This window comes from Dermacentor albipictus, chromosome 2 (genome assembly GCF_038994185.2).
Source record: "Dermacentor albipictus isolate Rhodes 1998 colony chromosome 2, USDA_Dalb.pri_finalv2, whole genome shotgun sequence".
Taxonomy (NCBI): domain Eukaryota; kingdom Metazoa; phylum Arthropoda; class Arachnida; order Ixodida; family Ixodidae; genus Dermacentor; species Dermacentor albipictus.
In genome coordinates, this window is record NC_091822.1 from 56,135,879 (window position 1) to 56,155,658 (window position 19,780).

At 44.5% G+C, this 19,780-nt stretch overlaps 1 protein-coding gene across 4 annotated transcripts in view; it reads right to left on the reverse strand.

The window, feature by feature from the left end:
* The window catches only part of LOC135901827 (uncharacterized), a 118,943-nt gene that overhangs the window by 49,421 nt on the left and 49,742 nt on the right, over positions 1 to 19,780 (reverse strand). Inside the window, exon 2 of one of the 4 annotated variants that reach the window (XR_011512028.1) lies at positions 1,514 to 1,650. The exons of 2 other annotated variants lie outside the window; for them this stretch is intronic. The gene's annotated coding sequence lies outside the window, so the exon portion shown is untranslated. Of the gene's footprint in view, positions 1 to 1,513; positions 1,651 to 14,587; positions 15,867 to 19,780 lie in introns of those variants that run through there. One more of the 4 variants, XR_011512027.1, reaches the window with a different exon arrangement.

Consider the following 19,780-nt stretch of genomic DNA (forward strand, 5'->3'; position numbering starts at 1 on the left):
AATTGAAAAATACGTTAAGCTTGTTTGGTGCCAAGACAGAACTGTAGGAAAAGCCTATGCGAGGCTACTTTTCTTGGCACAGAGCAAGCTTAGTTTGTTGGTTTGGGTTCGTTGGTTCGATAGGCTCTGCAGCCCATATGGGATCCTTACTCACACTAAGGCAGACAAGCTTATGGGCTGTGCTTCTGCAATATGTACAGCCTAATGACAGTGCAAGTGCGGGCGTCATGTTTGGAAGGAAGCTGACTGACGACGCCTTCCATAGCACAGATGACTCGTATTGGGCAAGGCACCAGTGTTGCTTGTTCCCTCATGCAAAACAGCACATTTAGGTTCAGTGCAGTTGTAGGAAGACAAATTAAACATAAGTCCCACGGTTTGAATGGGCACATTTGTCTTGGGGCATCAAGCTTTTTTTTTCTTGCAACTGTCTGCACCGGCACTTCCCTAGCAATGGCATGAACTTGTCATAAAATTGTGCATCCAGGAACTCCTTATCAATGACCAACAGTAGTTGGTAATTTGCAAAGAATGCATCGCTTACCAAGCCCTTGATTTTCTGTTGGCATACTTGTACTCATGCTGTCAGTAATTTGTCTGTCCAATTATGTTGAGGCCCCACACTGACACTACCAATCTCTTGCAAGCTTGGTTGAAGGAAAGGTGGCACTTACAGGTGGCTATTCTGGATGCTAGCAAGACAAACCAGTGAGCCGTGGTTAGACCGCCTGTAGATTTTGCCAAAGGTTTGATGAAAATTCAACTAGTCAGGTAACATGATAATGAAGGTGTAGTCCCTGACGAAGTGACTAGCATCATATTACCAACAATCCATTTTATAACCCTTGACTCCTACAGAACTACAGACAGAACAATCAAGATGCCTAAAATAACTAGCTGTAAGTGCCACCTTTTCAACCAAAGTTGCAAACCTTATCCTGAAAAGTGCGCACTCGAACACATCTGTAGCTTCTGTGTGGGGCCTTAGGATAATTCAGCCAGCTGTAAAAAATTACTAGACGCACAGGTTCAAGAACGCTGACAGGAAATCAAGGACTTAGAAACTGACGTTTTCTTCAAAGGTGCTGACTAGAGCTGGCCATTGTTAATGTCTTCCGGGTCGTACAGCTCCATATCAACCTCATGGTGACGCTCACAGTATTCGGTGACAGTAACCGATTGTGATTGTGTGTCTATGCTCCTTCCTTTCCTTATCTCTACTTTGCTACCACTTTACCTCCCCCTCTCTCTCTCCCCAGCGTAGGGTAGCCAACCGGATTTTTTTCTCTGGTTAACCTCCCTGCCTTTCCCCTTTCCCCTCTCTCATGGTGACGCTAAGGGACCACCTGTTCAGACACTCACGAGAAAGCTTAACATAATTAAAACCAAAAGAGCTCACACAAACACAGAAGTTATCTTCAGCTTGTATTTCTGCAAGCCTAGTAAACCTGAAACTGCCATTCCGTGCAAAGGACTGTACTTCCAACACTGCAGGCTGCTTCACCCAATCCTCGTGAGAGTGATCTGTGTCGTGGAACATGCCTTCAGTCAGCTCGTTCTGAAGTAAAAGAAAGTCCCATGAGCTTACCTACCATGGTGCAACCCAGGAATCTGTCTCTGCTCCAGAACTTGAGCTTCTTTTTGCCTTGACTTGGTCAGTGACCACAATTTCATCAATATGAAACAGAATGCATTAAAAGTTGCAAACGCAGGTTAATATCTTTAGCTACATAATATTGTGGCCAAAAGTGATGAAAGGGGCCCCCATGCGACTAGTGAACTGGCCCAGTAATATGTGACATCAAGAACTTTGAAAACCATTCGCATAGGCTAACAATCACATGGAAAACTTGCGCAATTGATTGAAATACGACGCACCTTTTACTTCAAGGAATTGTGCCAATTTCTTTACATGTAGTCAGCAGCATGGCTGACTACATGTAAGTAGGTACACTGCACATATAATTTTTTTGGTTTGGAGTAAAGAAGGTAAAGCAGACTAGAACATTCAAAAATAATGACAATAATCTTGGCATTAGTAGATATAACCATGTGACTTCTTATGGAAAGAAGTATGACATTTTTGTAAATGTAGCTGCTGTCAACTTATCTATATTAGCATTTGGCCTGATGCATGTACTATTTGCTTTAAAAAGACTAAATTCTTGGGTTTTACATGCTAGAACTACATAACCATATGATTACGAGGCAAGCTGCAGTAGAGGATGCTGGATTATACAGTAAAGCCTTGTTAACTCACTCTCATATCTGGATATTTTTTCCTGGCTTGGTGTCAACTCTATGTACTGTATTATTTCACCTCTTACGTCAAAATGCTTCTGCGCTGTGCAACGGATGTTTCAAAATTCTGACTGCAAAAATGTCGGGAAAGGTAATCACCCAAAGATTTCCATACTTTTTGTGCAACTCCCATATCACGAAAAAGTAAGGGTGTGCAAAGAGCAGCGATTTTTGAGACCGAATCGAATACAAATCAAATAGTACCAGACACGAATTGAATAGCTGTTATCACAGTAATTATGAAATGTTCACATCCTAGCAAGTTTCAGTCATTACATAATACATTATCAATCTTGTTTATTAAAAAACTCTACAGAAATTTAGAGCATTTTCTACGAATGTGTAAGCATTCTTTGGCTTGTAGCTTGGCTTTTACTTTTTGTTTCCCAAATTTCAGTTGGTCCATCACCAACTTCCAATGTAACCCACCTGTAAATTTCAAGTTGGCCCACCTCAAATGTAAGTTGGACAGCCCCCAAAAGCTTTGCCCATGCCCGAATTTTAAGTTGGGCCACACCCAAGTTGGCCTACATCGAAATTTCAAGTTGGTCCAGCCCCACATTACAGTTGGCCACCCTCAAACTTTAGTTGGCCTACCCCTACTATAGGTATAGGTTTCTCCATGCATTTTCCATGGAGTCCTATGTATCCCCATGGGTAACGTGTCACACTGTTCAAGCTATCTTTCATTTCACATGTTTCAAGTTCTCTCTGATCAGTTTTTGAAACATAAGCTGTTATGGGCTCATTCGAACAGCCATTCCGGGTGGTGATGGTGTCTGCCACTGCTGCCGCCGGTGTCCGTAGCAGCTATCACCAGGAATGAGAGACACAGTTCCCACCGGGTTTGAATCCGGGCCCACTGCATTGGAATCAGCTACTCTACCCCTGAGCCACGCCAGCACTTGCTAGCATGCAGCAGAAAAATACCGTATAAACGGCACGTGAGGAGACACGCGATATACATGCGTGCCGCGTAGTGTCGATACATGCACATATTGCATCGCACTTGCATACTGTTACACCAGGTAGAACGCCATGTAGCATGGGCACATGTAGCCGTATAAGGCAGTTAAAGAAGGTCTGAAGAAGGAAAAGAAGTTTGAGGAGATGTATACAAGAATGCTAGAAAAAAATATACATTGTGTACCTGATAAAATCAAGCTGGCTAGGCGACTATGTCACCGCTGCATTTCAAAGGGGATGCCAAGAAATCATGATCGTTAGCATTGTATCGTGCCACTTGCCTTGCAATGAGGTTTGCACCACGTAGCGTCTGCACATGCACCCTTTGCATTGCAGTTGCATATTATTACACCAGGTGGCAGGCCAAGTAGCAGCTGCATAGGTAGCAATATAAGGTAGATAGAGTAGTCTTGAGAAAGGAAAATTATGGAGATGTATAAGTATTGATGTAATTAAAAACATGAATGACATATCCTGTTAATTCAAGCAGGCTAGGTGACTTTTCACTATCCGGTTGGAAAGGCAATGCCATTAAATGATGATCATCATCATTTAATGATGATCATCATCATTAAATGAGTCTACTGTGTTTTGCCACACGCCGGAGTCGTCTGGATCGATGTGCGGCTGAAGCCTGCTGGTCATGCCCTGGGCCTGGTATCCGCTCCCGATGTCGTGAGAGGCGGCAATTTTTCTTTCTTTTTTTTCGTATTAAAGTTATGGGTTAAATAAGTTTAATTAATTCCTTTAAGACCGGCTGTTTTTCTTTTTTCAGCCGTGTCGTTTGTTCAAGGTTTTCAAATAGATTAAACAAATAATTTTAATTCAAGGCAACACACATCCCGTCAGAATGCTCAGGCATTTGCTTTCTGTGGTTCGTGGCAGCTTTAATTTTACAGGATTCAGGATCTAAGTCCAGTTGCGCTGAGCGCATAAAATGCATGCAACTGCATTAAGTAAACACAGCACTGGCGGCTCGGTGGCGGGCATTCATGGGTTCATCTGTTCTTGAACGTTTTCTGCCCAGTCGCCATGTTGCTGTGTAACTTTTTTTTTTCCGTCTGCTTCACGCTTCCTCGTAATTTGCAATTTGACTATTAGTGTGTAGAGAGCGCTACCTGGTGTCTGAAGGACGCCAAAGCCACACCAGAAGGTGTCGTAGTGCTCGTTTAAGGCGAGACGTGGCGCTACTTTCTCACTTTAAAGGTCCGAATTCCAACCATGCAACACTGTTTACTGCAAAGTATGGCTTGCGACCCCTCGCGCTTTCTGTTTTTTTTTGTTTATTTTTTTCCTTAAGGCGCTGATCACTTGGTTAAATTGGTTCTGCTGCCACTGCTATTAGAGCAAAAAAAAAAAAGAACCATAGGGGGGGATAATAGGATTTAAACAGTCATGCACTGTTGGCTCTTACACGTAGCCTAAAATCATTTCTTTTCTTTCATGTCATTTATCGTTCCTATTTGGCTACGTTTAAACAGGCCCGCTTTCCTCAAACCGCCACGCAATGGCTACACTGCATAAAATAATTGCAGCTTAATCTTGCCCTTATCTGCTTTTTTTTTTTTTAAAGATATAAGGGCATAGAATTTTGCGTCCACTCACGCGTCGTGGGGCGGAGCTAGGGGGTATGCATAAGCCAGGCATTTGCGGTGGCAGCCTCAGTCTACTGTGTTTTGCCACACGCCGGAGTCGTCTGGACCGATGTGCGGCTGAAGCCTGCTGGTCATGCCCTGGGCCTGGTATCCGCTCCCGATGTCGTGAGAGGCGGCAATTTTTCTTTCTTTTTTTTTTCGTATTAAAGTTATGGGTTAAATAAGTTTAATTAATTCCTTTAAGACCGGCTGTTTTTTTTTTTCAGCCATGTCGTTTGTTCAAGGTTTTCAAATAGATTAAACAAATAATTTTAATTCAAGGCAACACACATCCCGTCAGAATGCTCAGGCATTTGCATTCTATGGTTCGTGGCAGCTTTAATTTTACAGGATTCAGGATCTAAGTTCAGTTGCGCTGAGCGCATAAAATGCATGCAACTGCATTAAGTAAACACAGTACTGGCGGCTCGGTGGCGGGCATTCATGGGTTCATCTGTTCTTGAACGTTTTCTGCCGAGTTGCCATGTTGCTGTGTAACTTTTTTTTTTTTCGTCTGCTTCACGCTTCCTCGTAATTTGCAATTTGACTATTAGTGTGTAGAGAGCGCTACCTGGTGTCTGAAGGACACGAAAGCCACACCAGAAGGTGTCGTAGTGCTCGCTTAAGGCGAGACGCGGCGCTACTTTCTCACTTTAATGGTCCGGATTCCAACCATGCAACACTGTTTGCTGCAAAGTATGGCTTCCGGACATTCCAGACAACCTGACGTTCGCAGTTTCGTTTGAAACGTCCCCAGATAAAAGAAAAAACAATTTGAAGGTGCTGCCGACGTATTGCTTTAACTAACTAGGCTACCATTTCCCCGTTACACCTTGAGTTTACAGGTTCGACCCCCACTTACAAAAAAAAAAAACCTTTTTTTTTTGCTCACTTGTCCTGTCCCTTCTTTTTTTTCCCCAGTAATGAATATTTCTTCTTCTCCGCCTCTACGTTTAACTTATAACCCACTAATTGGGGGGCGGATATTGAGCGCTGAGCTTACCTTTGTTTTCACTTTCCTACTTTAACAGTTAAAATGGCCTCTAACGTCCACATACTAATAATATGCCCCCTCTCCCATTTGGACTGCCACCTATGCAACTTTAACGAGCGCAGAATGGCACCACTGGAGAGGCACTATACAGTAATCATGGATTAATCATTAAATGGCAATGCAGCCTATGTGCTTTCCAGGGTTCATCACGTTCAGTTGCTGCTCATTATAGTTATTGCTCTCAGAATAAAGAATCTTCCCTAACCGATACAAGTTCAAGTGCGGAAAGTATGGTAAGCCAGTGCAAATAGCAAGTCGATTCGGCAGAGATGAAGGATGTTTCTTCACAGGCTAAAGCCCAAAATAAGGAACTTACATTTAGTTATCCACCTTCCCGCAATGTTTGTCCTAAGTGCTTTGCACAATTTTCCTCAAGAATTAAAGTTGAGCAGCATGTCTTCATCAAGCACGGGCTATCTATAATTTGGCAATGCAGCAGTTGCAATACATTCAGCTACAAAACCTCACAGTCGGCATCCGCCCACTTTACCAAATGTCGTAAAAAAAATTCTTCTTCGCAGCCCTCGTCTGGGGGAAACCACAGCGTTAGTAGATTATCTCAGAATAAAGACACTTCGTCAAACTCCGGGCACATGGCTTCAGGAAGCTCGAGAGACAGGGGCAGCGGGGCTCAAAACGTCGGTCGCCAAAATAAACCTAGGGATAATTTGGGGAGAGGGACTCCGGTAGGGGGAGATCAGTCGGCCTGGACTGAGCGGGAGATGCGTGTTGTCGTCGCCTCTAGGGAACAGATGGGTTCGCTTGCCAGCGCCTACCAATTAAGTTTAAACCTACTGGCTCGTTCGGCAGCGGACGTGGCATGCTTGACTCGGTCGACTGAATTTTTGCAATTCGAATCCAGCATTCCAGAATCAGACAGAATTAAAATCCCTTTGTGTGGCGAGCCGGGGAGGCGGGGCTACAATCTATCAGTAGGAGCAATTGCACTTAAGAAGTCAGACATCCCTGTGGACTTGTCCATTTCACTATCCTCCACCTCTAGTGGGGACATGTCGTCGTCTGCCCATGGGCCAAGTGGAGACAATGTCCCACAACCATTGCCCCCTGCCGGCGATGCCGGTGTGCCCCCAGGGTGCACAGACAATGAAGAGGCTCACGACCTAGAGTTCGCTGGAGCGGCCCAGGGGGTTCTGGCAGAGTATTCCTCCGAAATACCGCAAAGCCATGAAGACGACGAACGGGCGTGCCAGCTAGCCGGGGACAGCGCTGCTGGGTATCTCTCGCCCACTCTGGCCGGAGGGGGGCTCGATGAGCACCCGGCTCAGCTGAGTACGCCCGCTCCCCACCCTCTGACCTCATTAGCCGGCCGAAACGATGGTCTTAGGAATGGGGATAGAGACACCTCATTCCACGAACATGGCCTAGGGCCAGTATCTGCTTCTAGCCCCAACGACGCGCTCTCCTCCCAGGATGGATGCGGCCCTGCGTTACCGGCTCCAACTACCTCTAAAGCAAGTAATCCTTCTAGTTTGAATAGTGATAACTCATCTCATAACTTAAATCTAACTCAGTCGCCCGGGTCAGTTGCAGGTACGCCTTTGAATCCGGGCTCGGACGGGCAGGGTAGGGCAAGGTCAGCAGCGGTACCGGCTGCAAGCTCCTATTGCAGGTGGACGACACCGCAGGTCCTTATTCTGGCCAGGGCCGAGCTGTCCCTTCCCCCCGGTGGGAAATATGTAAATCAACAGTTAGCTGCGATCTATCCATATAGATCCCTGGACGCAATTAAGGGTCTCCACAAGAGCAACCGCTATCGAGAGATTCTGGCCAGAGAGTCTGAGCTGTGCCAGAATCGCGACGACAATGAGCCTAGCCCCTTGCCCCTCGAGGAGAACCATGATGATGAAATGCCCCCCACGGTAGACTCATTGAATGTAGAGGACGTCACTCAGATCCTGTTAGACTATAACATTAATTTTCCAGGATTGGCAGAAAACATATGTAACACTCCCATAACAATGCCGGATCTAGCCATTATTTATAATCATTTTGGAATAAAATCACGCAAATCGAAGCAGGCGAAGCACGCCAAAATCCGCTTGACTCAACGTAAAAACGAAAAGGCTAGAGATTTCAAACGGCGACAGTATAAAGAGCATCAGCGCTTATACAGCCTTGGACCGAAAGTTCTTTTAGAGGAATTAATATGTCAGCAGGGGGAGTTGGGGGTAATTGAACTGAGTGACGTCCACAGCGTCTTTGACGACATCCTGAGAACAGAGTCTATTCCTGTAGATGAAGTTGGTATAGCAGAGCATTCCTTGCCTCATGAGGCCAACCTCTTTTCAGAGGACGAAATCCAGACAGTACTTAAGAACATGGCCGCAGGCACGGCACCAGGATCGGATGGCCTAACCGTCTGGGAAATGAAAAAAATTCCGAACGCCATTAGGACAATCATTTTTGATAATTTTCTGTGCTTCCGACGTCTGCCGGATGATTTCTGTCTATCTCGAACAATTTTCATTCCTAAAACTTGTGATGCAGCCTCTGCGGCTGAGCTTCGTCCGATAACCATTTCTTCGGTAATTGTTCGGACTTTCTCCAGACTGATTCTCTTAAGATTGCAGGATTTCTACAACTTCAATAAACTGGAAAGTGGTTTTTCACCAGACAGGGCTGCACAATCTAATCTTCTCCTCTTACAGGGCGTGATGAAGCATGCGAAGAAATTTCACAGGCCCCTCTTTGCTGCTTCTCTCGATCTTCGAAAGGCATTCGATTCAATCAGTCACCACGCACTCTTTGCGGCTCTGGAAGAAGGCGGCTGCCATACTGCATACTTGGACAGTATCAGGGACATGTATACCTCTCAGGCTACCACATTCGCCTACAGAGGAACAAGCGACAATATTAGGCTGTACGTCCAAAGGGGAATTAAACAGGGGGACCCTTTGTCTCCATTTCTTTTCAATTTAACACTGGACCCTCTATTAAACCAGCTAAACTCCTCGGCTTTTGGCTATGCCATCAACGGTCAGACGATCGCTGCGATGGCCTATGCGGATGACTTACTATTTGTAGCCTCATCATACGAAGAACTGAAGAGAAACCTGGAGGTTGCAGAAAGTCACTTCAAAAAAATCGGATTGGCCTTAAACCCACTAAAAACCCAATATTTTGGTTGGCGGTTCGACTCCCACAGACTAAAATGGTTCGACTATGGCATTCCTGACCTAACAGTTGGGGATGCCGTGATCGTCCCAAAGGTTCGCAACGAACCCATTCGATACCTGGGAGTCGACCTTTTTGTAAACAAACACCCGACGACTTCAATTGACACTATTCGACGTGATCTTAATCTGATTAATTTGGCCCAGTTGAAGCCATTTCAAAAACTTAACTGTATCTCAACCTTATTGGTTCCGTAATTGATGTACGCAGCCTCCAGCTCTCTCACAGTTATACCGTTAACCAGAAGACTAGACCGTGACATACGTCAGGAGATCAAAAGCATCCTACATCTCCCGGCGTCCTTTCCCGACATTGTCATTCATACTCCTCATCGAGCAGGAGGCCTTGGCGTACTGGAGCTTTCACGAGTGGCGGCCGAATGCCAGGTGAAAGCATTCGCTCGGCTCCAACGTCTAGGGTCTCCAATCGTGGATGCGGTGTTAGAAGGACCGCTACGTGGAGACCGGGAGGCAATCGAGGAGAAGATGGGTTGCAACCGGCCTCGTAGAGCCTAAATCTCTACAAAAAGCTCTACAGCAGGCACGTAAAACACACTTGGAGGACTGCAAGAAAAATTATACAAACAAAAGCCTATTTGCTTTTGAGAGCGATCCAGTTGAAAATGGGTGGCTTCGGCCAGACACCAGGTACATGAGAGATGGCGATCGCATCCGCTCCCTGCGCCTGCGTAGTAGCCTATTCCAACAAGGACGCTCTCCAATCGGCACTCAACTAATGATTCAGCCAAGCTTTGTAGAAGGTGCCATCAGGCACAGGAAACCACATACCACATCCTCCAGGTGTGTTCATCCGTCCACGAGCCGCGTTGCTCACGGCATAACTTCATTTCTCAAGCCATAAATACTAAACTGCGGGAAAAGCACAAGTATGCTGAGATTTCGAGCGAGCGCCTCCTGGTGACCGAGGACAACATAAGGCTTAGGCCCGACATCGTCCTCGAGCTCAAAGAAAAAGCATTCATTTTGGATGTGGCGATCGCTTGGGATGCCAGAACAGAAACATTGGAAGGCATGTGTGCTGCTAAGCGCCAAAAGTACCAGGCCTTGGTGCCGGTACTTCAGGCCAAGTGCCCTGGAAAGGAGGTGAAGGTCTTAGGGCTGGCGTTTGGCGCACGCGGTCTCCTTTGTCCCAGCACCAAGAAAGCTGCCAAAGAAATTGGCTTAAAAGAGTGGGAACTAGCCTGGCTTGCGGCACGTACACTGGTTGGCAGCCTTATCTGCCTCAACCGTTTTTCTAAAAAAGTGATCGCTTGATCCGGGGAAACAGCGGACCTCTTGATGCCATCCTTGTAGCTCAGCCCGCATATCACATTTTTCTTATTATTACTTATTTTTTACATACTTTTTCGTCTTTTCTTTTTTTATTCTTTTATTTATTTATTGTTTTTTTTGTAATCACCTAATACTTAACCTTTTTTTCCTTTCTTTTTTCCGCATTCCTCCAGTAACTCACTAAAATCAATTCAACTCCTGTACGTAAACGTAATGATAAATATAAGATAAAAGCATAAGGTAATAGGTGTCACACATTTGTTTGGGTAATGTAATAGGTTAAATATGCATCCGCAATTAATAAGCTTAGAGGGTACCTATAATACATCCCTTCGGGTCTTATATCCTGGACTTAGGAATATCGAGGCTTCATAGCAAGGGTTCTTAATACCCTCAACTTCAGCATAGAAAAACTTTTACCTTTCTTTTTTTCGGTGTGTTTAGGGGTACTTAATAAACATGTACACTTCATGTCACTTTTACATTCCTACTTTTTTCCAACTGCTGCATTGTTTTCATGGTTAAATACCATAAATATTTTTCTGGCCACTCAGCTGGTCCCATCGGGAAACGACCGTGCACAATTGCCTCTCCGGTGCTCTGCTAATTGTGCGAGAGCATCGCCCCGATGCATAGTCTCTTCGGCATGTCCCTTAACACTACTATCTTTTTTTTATATAGTAATCCGAGGAAGACTTTTTTTGAAGCCTGTTGGAGCCAACAGCGGACCAAACGCAACAACCAATCCCTACCACAAAGGCGAACTGGAACCCCACGAAGCCTTCAAACACCGACCAACTTCGGACGTCCTTCGGTTCCCGGCTCCAGCACGGCTACCCCTGCCCACCAAAGGGGAAGGAAATAAAGAGTTTATAGCAACATAAGGTAGATAGAGTAGTCTTGAGAAAGGAAAATTATGGAGATGTATAAGTATTGATGTAATTAAAAAAATGAATGACATATTCTGTTAATTCAAGCAGGCTAGGTGACTGTTTTCACTATCCGGTTGGAAAGGCAATGCCATTAAATGATGGTCATCATCATCATTGCCATCGTAATGTGCCATTTCACTGCGCGCCGCATAGCATCAATACGTACGAACTTTGGATTGCAGCTCTATTATATTCCACAAGGTGTCCCGATATGTAGCAGTTGCATGCTGCGTGGATGTAGCAGGCTAGGTGACTATTTGTCGCCATCATCAACAGCAATGTACCATGCCATGGGTCAAGGGATGTGACATGGGTGCCACGTAGTCTGGGTACCTGTGTTTACTTTTCGGTACATGTTATGGCGCCTCCTCGCAAGGGACAAACATGGAGAAGCGATTCGTAGAGCTACGCGTGGCTGCAACCAGGAAGGCTATTCTGCAAGAGTTCACTTAGTGGACCGTCCATTTTGGCCGCCGCTGACTGGCTGGCTGGAGGCCTACGAATGACGATGATGACGGGCGCACCTAGCTTCCAGTTCCTTTCTGAAACATCAGATTGACGTCAATGGTGTTGCACTTGCTCTTCACATTTCGTGTGATAACTGAACATGCTTCGGTGCGTACACGTGATTCAAACAGCCACAGCGCATCAACAGATTTTTCTGTGATTCCTGTGTTTTGAGTAGACTGCAGCACAACCATGGATGCGAGTCTGCTTTTCGTGATTTTCGAAAGCAAAGGAGAGAGGCGTCTTCAAGAACAACGGGACCTGTTCGCCATGTCAGACGAGTCTTTTCAGAGGCACTTTCGCCTTTTTGAAAGCAACGGCAATGTGACTATGCGAGCAGTCATCCGACGATCTGGCGCACGAGAGAGAAGGGCTCACTGTTCAAGATCACGTCACTTGCGCCCTTCAGTTTTATGCTACGAGTGGCTTCTGAACGGCTATCGGTAGCGAAGCCACCATATCGCTTTCCCAGCTGTCTGTCAGCCGCTGCGTTCGCGCCGTATCGGAAGCAATAGTCCGGGTCAGTACCGAACAGCGCTGGGTATCGTTTCCATGTACAAGATCGGAGATAGCACTCATCGAACAAGGCTTCTTGTGGAGCAGCAACATCTCCGACTTTGTCGCCTGCGTGGGCGGCACCTACATCGCGATAACTGGCCCGGACCTGCCCCCAGCCGAGAAGCAGACCTACTGGTGCCGGAAGGGATACAACGCACTGAACACCATGGTGGTAAGCACGCTATACCTATTATACTCATGATATACATATATATAAAATTCCAAGTCGCGATCGCAACTTAATTTACTGATGTAGTACAATTGACAGGCGTGCGACTCTAACATGCGAGTGCTGGCCATCGACCCTCGCTCCGCGGGCTTACATCATGACGCATACGTGTGGCGTGGCTCAGCCCTGTGGAGCAGTTTTGCCAACAACCACATCGTCCGCAGAAGAGTTTTTCCTTGGCGAGTACAGAAATGCATACAAATGCCCTTATGACCCACAGCCAATGTCTGTAATGAATTTGGCACAATTCCTGCACTACGCTTATTCTGCAGGCGACAGTGCATACCTACTGGAGCCTTGGTTCATCACGCGGGCTCCAGAGGGCCGTTTCAACCAGGCTCACGCATCGATGAGGTCTGTGGTGGAGCGCTGCATCGGCCTTATGAAGAGCCGGTCCCGCTGCTTGCAGCATTATCATGCGCTGCAGTATTGCCCCGCTGTAGCTGAAAAGATTGTCGCAGCCTGTGCAGTGCTGCATAACGTATGTCTCGCTGCCAGCGAGCTGCTTCTTGATGACGACGACCAGGAAGACATCTTGCCAAGTGATGACGGCAGAACGCTGTACACAAGGGGAAAGGCTACTTGGGACAGGCAAATCGCACTTTATGGCATCAATCGCAATGCACATTTGCTACACATTCAGCGAGCTTGCCGTCGCGCGCAACGTTACGCACTGGACAACTAAAAAGTTCTGCACAACGAGCGTACTTCCGGCATGGTGTGGCATCTGCATCACTGTGCTCCATGTGGCGGGACTACAGTTACAGTTTTGCTCGTTTGCTATGCTTGGGCTGCAGCTAGCAGTTTATTGCCTCTGAAACGCAACACCTGTGTGGTCGTGTGTCGTGCAGTGCAGATATGTGTAACTGTAGTGTTCTCGTTTTCTGTTGGCAGTAGATGAATGTAATGCTCCATGCCTCTTGCATGAATAGTGAGAAAAGAAGAGCAGTAAAAATGGTTTCACATCATTACAACATTCCAGCATCATAGCATGATGACATTATAGCATGGCGTTGTGATGATGTCATTACTTCATCCCCCTAATGTCATTGCAATTTCTTTGTCATTTCATCCTCTTTGTGTCATTTTCAGTATCACTCTCACTGCCTTGCCATCACATATCTTGCTGTTGTCCGTGCCGTTGTCGTCATACCATGAAATCAGCCGTCATTATTTCATCAGTCATGCCGTTGCACTTTGTGCCAGCATGTCAGAGTCAGAATTGCACAATTCCATCTCCATCATTGGCTTCGATGTCATAACACCATTGTCATCCTGATTTTGTCAGCATACCGGGTTCATGATTCCATCATCATCATGTCTCGCTGTGTGTGTTATGCCATTGTCATCATATTATTGCTTACATAGCATCGTCATCTCATGATCGGCTTGCAGTAGTCGTAATGCCATCATCAGCAGACCATCATGTACAGCCCACGGTTTCTTTGTTGTCATTAATGCTTCATTCAATAGTTGCAGTGCTCTCGGCATTGTGACATTACAATAGTATCATAGCGGTGATGTTGTGGTAGTGATTCCTGTGTCACATTTCCCTTGACAGCGTCTTCTCAACTTCGAATCAACTTTGTTGCACCACTGTAGAGCAAGGTAGTCTTCATCGCAAGTGTTCATATGAGTCATTTAGTGTGCAATTGCTAATTTTCGAGGAGCAACAGCTTTCTTCAGAAACAGAGGAAAGGTTTGTGTGAAGCAATTTTAACAATGCATGAGACCGAAAGAACAATTTTTGCTTAATGAAAGTGGGACTCATACATTCACCGTGTAGAAGTGTTATTCTTTTACGGATTTAATCTCACATTATTGTTTCTTTCTAACACAAAAGTGTTACTTCAAGCTGAATATGCAACATTTTCCTAACCTTCAACATTGCAGAGCTTTCAGAACATGTGAGCCTGTTACATACTTCCTTTTCTTTAAATACTTGAGCGTTTTGTAGCCTCTAGCACATACCTCACGGCCAACTGAAAACTGTCAATGAAAGGTCAACTTCAGCAATTTTTCGATGTCCACTGACCTTGAATTTGCAATTTCAAGTATACATTTTTTTTTGCACTCTGATTGTTCATGCCAATGATGTGACTTGACATAAATTAGTTTTCCTTAACACAAATTTCAAAGATTGGTTGCATGCTCCCGAGCCATGCCCACGGATGTACGACTTCATACTGGCCACCCCATGTTTGTGACGTCATACACTACAACACCACTTTGGCCACAAACGATGAAGCTAGGTCCGTCTTGCATGAGTCGATGGCCAGCAAGCATCATTTTGAGACGTCACAACCGGTGCTTCTCTTCGTCTACCTGCAGCACACTGCATTGAGCTTGGGCATGTCAGCTGCCTTGCACAGCGGCAAAAAAAAAAAGACAACCCTGCAGTGTGACGATCATCTAGTGCGGACTTTTCATTGGGAGCTTGTCAGCCTGCACAGCTTGACAAGGCTCAAACACGCAGCGAGAACATGACAAGCTAAAAGTCCAAACACAGTTACCTGAATAAGGCATTTTATTAATACAATTTTTTCCACTTTAATGCTGCCTGTTATTTCATTCACAGGACAAGGATGTTTGCTCCCAGAGCCATAGTCACCTTGACCCAGATAAAAGTGCAAGTTTACTTCCACTCATTGCAAGCCCAATTATGTTGCATGACAGCTGTTTGCTTATATGTTCTCTTCACTGTGTCATGACACAGCGGAATGTTGTGTCCAGCCGTATGTAAAGTGTTTTTACCTGTCTCATGCAGGAAAAATGTGAGCCTGCTGTGCACAGCCTTAATCAGGAGCAGTCTGTCTACCAAGTAGCTCCACCAAGTGAAAATGTGAGTTTAAAGATCTTCTGTTTGCACATTGCTATAGTTCAGGTGCAGCAAAATTTTTTGTTATTGCTTTTGTTCTTGTGCTTTTTAGTACATCGCTGGTCAACAGAGCCATGGCGTTGAAACATATCCTGAGCCATTGGGCCCGACAACTGGGCAACCGTGCCAAATTGACCCACCAACCATACCTTCTGTAACTTTGCTGTTGCAGAGATGTCAGACCATGCTTCATTGCGCTGTAGGACAGGATACAAGCTCTTGCTTCTTTGGCGGCTATGACACACTTTCCCTCAGACCTGGGGCAATATCAGATTTTTGTGGGGTTGATGAGAAGGTGTTCTCCCTCCTGTTAAGGCATGCTGCCTCAGGTGAGAGATAAAGCGAGTAGCGTCAGTCTCCCAAAAAAGCTTGTGACCTCCCTTGTTAAAATAAAACATGGTATGCCATTTAGTGCCATATCCGCATTGTTCACAATTCACGAAACAACCGCGTCAAGAATTTTTCAGTGTCTTGGGCACTCACTCCGTCACATGCCACAAGAAAGCGGATATACAAGCCACATTTGCGTGTGATTCGTGAAAGAGTGGCAGAGTGCTTCAAGCTTAATTACCCAGAATGCACTCTCATTGTGGACTGCACAGAGCTACGAACAGAAACTCCATCAGAAGTGATGCAACAGCATGTTTTGTACTTATCTTACAAGAGTGGCTTTACACTAAAATTTTTAGTAGCCATTGCTCCCTCTGGCCTCATTGTATACAAATCACAGTCTTTCGGAGGACGCTGCTCTGATGCACACGTAGTGCCAGACTCTGACTTCCTAGATATAATTGAAGAGGGCGATGTGATCTTCGCAGACAAAGGCTTTCCAGGCATACGAGCAGGCATGGCAGGGAAAAGCGCAATGCTGATCATGCCAATTTGCAACACCGCATCCCAATTAGCTTGATCCCTGCCATGAGCAGAATATTTCGCGTGTTTTGTGTTCGTGAATTTGCAGAGTCCCATCATACAACATAATGGAAAATGAAAAACTACATCATAAATCAGCTCAAAAAGCCTGCACGCCATTTATCATGTATTTGTGATGAAATAAGTTGCATATATAATCAAGCACTTCATCATCATCAGCCTATTTTTATGTCCACTGCAGGACGAAGGACCCTCCCTGCAATCTCTAATCTTGCGCTAGCTGATTCCAAGTTGCGCTTGCGAATTTCCTAACTTCATCTAGCACTTGAGTCCATAAATGTGAGCCTTTGAAATAAAGCCTACCTTGTAGTATTGCTTGATGTCTGTGTTGGCTTTTTGTTTTGTTGTACCAATGACAAGCACATAAAGCATGCACCCTTTGTGAAAGGCAATACATGAGTGCACAACATCAATGTTGTTGCAAACACACGTTCAAAACTAGTATTTACTATCAGTCATTAAAACGCAATATGACAATACCAGTAAAAGCAGGATGACTAGTCCTCATGTAAGCAGGCTTAGAAGGAGCTTATAATACACCCCTATCCCTGAACATCTGCAATACAACGTCCCCTCTGTTCGAAAATGAAATCCTAGTTAAATAAAACACCTATTAAAAAAACTTCCAGTAATGACGAGATGGTATATTGAACACATACATTTTGCATAGCAGCTGCCTACTTTCGATGCAGACTAAGAATGCTGAGTGCACACTCAATAGAACAATCTTGCTACGTAAAATCATCTGCATTGCAACATCAAAAGAGCACTATGCTGCTTAGTGTGCCAGCAGCTTTATGCAATACTTGTGATAAAACCACTGAAGCCGTGGAATGCTCTCGGCAAGAAAGGCTTCATCCCTTTCAACTAAAATAATGAGGTCCTGCTTGCTGCTGTACACAAAAAAGAAAAACTCTAGAGTTCGTGACGTACATTGCCACTTGCACTTGACAGTAGTATGGGTACTTGTGAGCTAGTTCAAGGCAGCTGTTCTCATACACAACATAGCTAATGAAGCTCTGGCACAGGCTGGGGTCAATGATTAAATCGTCTTTCTTGGAGAAAGGGCACTTGATTTCTAGCAAAGTTATCCCCTTGCTGGTGTGGAACAGTCCATCTGGCCTTGCACAGAGCCAAAGCTGTCGTGGATGAAAGACGAGGCCAGGCTGCACAGATAATTAGTCGTCTAAATAAGCAAATAATTTCCTTTCAGGGATCTGCTCATCCATTATTATTTGAAAAATTCTGCATAGCACCTCTGAGTGAAGCAGCAAAGAGAGTGAAATATTATTCTGGAGCACATTACCATGAATAAAAAATTCCCAGTTACGATCCACCTATTTGCATGCAAAGTCCTGCTTTATTTATTATACTGCGGTAGCTGGTTCGAGGAATGAAACGGCATATGCATCTAGCACAAATGAATGCAGCGCGAATTATTCGGATGCGCCGTGTTCGCACTAAGAGTGGACAACCCTGTACTTTGAAGGTATTTTTACTGGGATTATTATTCTTAAAACCTAGCTCACATGACGCTGAAAATGCTGCAAGTATGATGACTGCTACACTAGTCTAAAACAATCTAGAACAAAAGAATGCCATAAGCTAGGCATACCCAAAGTTCTTGTATAATAAAAGGTATATATGTGTTACAGCTAGTTGGACATGCTTTTTTTTTACACTTCCTTAGAAAATGTCTTCACAGTGAATGCATCAACGGGAAATTTTTACTATCGCTTTTCTAGGCAGGCCACCTCTAATTTGCACTAAAGATATGTTTTTAATTTCAACAAACTACAGTAGACTAGAGATGTAAATGTCAAAGTAGTGATACATTAGGGTCAGAGAGCAATTTCTTAACAGTTAGGATAAATGTGTAATTAAGCTTCAATGTTCTAACAACTGGTTAGTAAACTGTGCATAGAAAATTTATCTGCTCTTACTGTGTCACTAAAAGAGAAAGACATATTACTAACGCTATAAATACATATATAAACTATGAAGTGGTACACGCCCTATGCATTGCTATGGATTTAATCTGCACAATTATTCTATAAACGAAGTGAGACAGCATTTGAACGCATGGTTGCCAAGAGAACACAAAGGAGGATCACGACAAACACAATGTAACAAAAATTTGAGTCTCATTTTTGAATTTATAAAGAACATAAATATACCTTGTATATGAAATGTCTGAAAATGTGAAAGCCTGGTTGATGAACTACTATTACAATTAAATAATTCTCTTGCGTATATTCTGCGACAGCAACTGCCTGCACAATTTTCAAATCTTTTCGCACAGCAACAGCTTTTAGCACTGATAACACACAAGAAGCCACACACATCTTATTAAACTAGTTATAACTGAATATGCCAACTTATTGCTAGTAAATTTTAATGTTACTGGTTGCAATAACTGGCCTGCATCACTGTGGTGCAGGCTTTTCTTTCGAAGACCTTCCGAGCGACTGGTTCCATTGCAATACCTGGTAATTTTGAAAACAAAGAGGCTAGCAAAACTGTGCACGTGAGACGCAAACAGGTCTTTATCTTCTGCGAATCGGTTTGCATGAGGGTTGAGATTTAACATTAATGAGAGGCGGTGTCCAAATCCACGGCCCAGCGATGTCCTCATCTAGGTAGCAAATACCGATCTTGAAGGCCATGCTGTTGCTTGCAGCAAGCGGCTCAAGCGGTTGCGGGAGTCAGAAACATGTCATAGACGTCAGACTGTACACACAACTTACAGTTCTTTTCTACAGTTTCAACGGCGCTGATGATCCTCAAAAAGGTAATATCCAGATAAGATCACACTGTAATTAAATGGCTACTTAAGTACATTGCAAATAGGTAGTACTGAATCCACGGCACATCGACAATTTCAATTGGTACCAGAAGCAGATCTCAAAGGTTATGCTTTTGCGGCATGCAGTCGACAAAACTGACCGCAAAATAATACATCATGGTCTCCATGTGTTAAAGATTGTGCATAAACGTTTTAAAAACTTTTCTTTTCTCCGCTGCCATTTGGCAATACAGAGCATGCACATTCAGCACCTCCATAAATGCGTATAAGGTGCCAGCAGTCTATGCTTGTCTACTACAAGCCATACGAAACTATAAAAGCGTGTGTACGTCTTAGTGTAAAGCCCTGCTACCCTAGCCCTGCTATCGTCGTTACTTCCCTCGTCATATTTGTCCATATGCCAAGTTTTTTCTTTCTTATATATTCCTATTCCCATAGATTCATATTTCCTTTTTCTATATCTTCTACATATATATCTATATATAGCTTAATTTG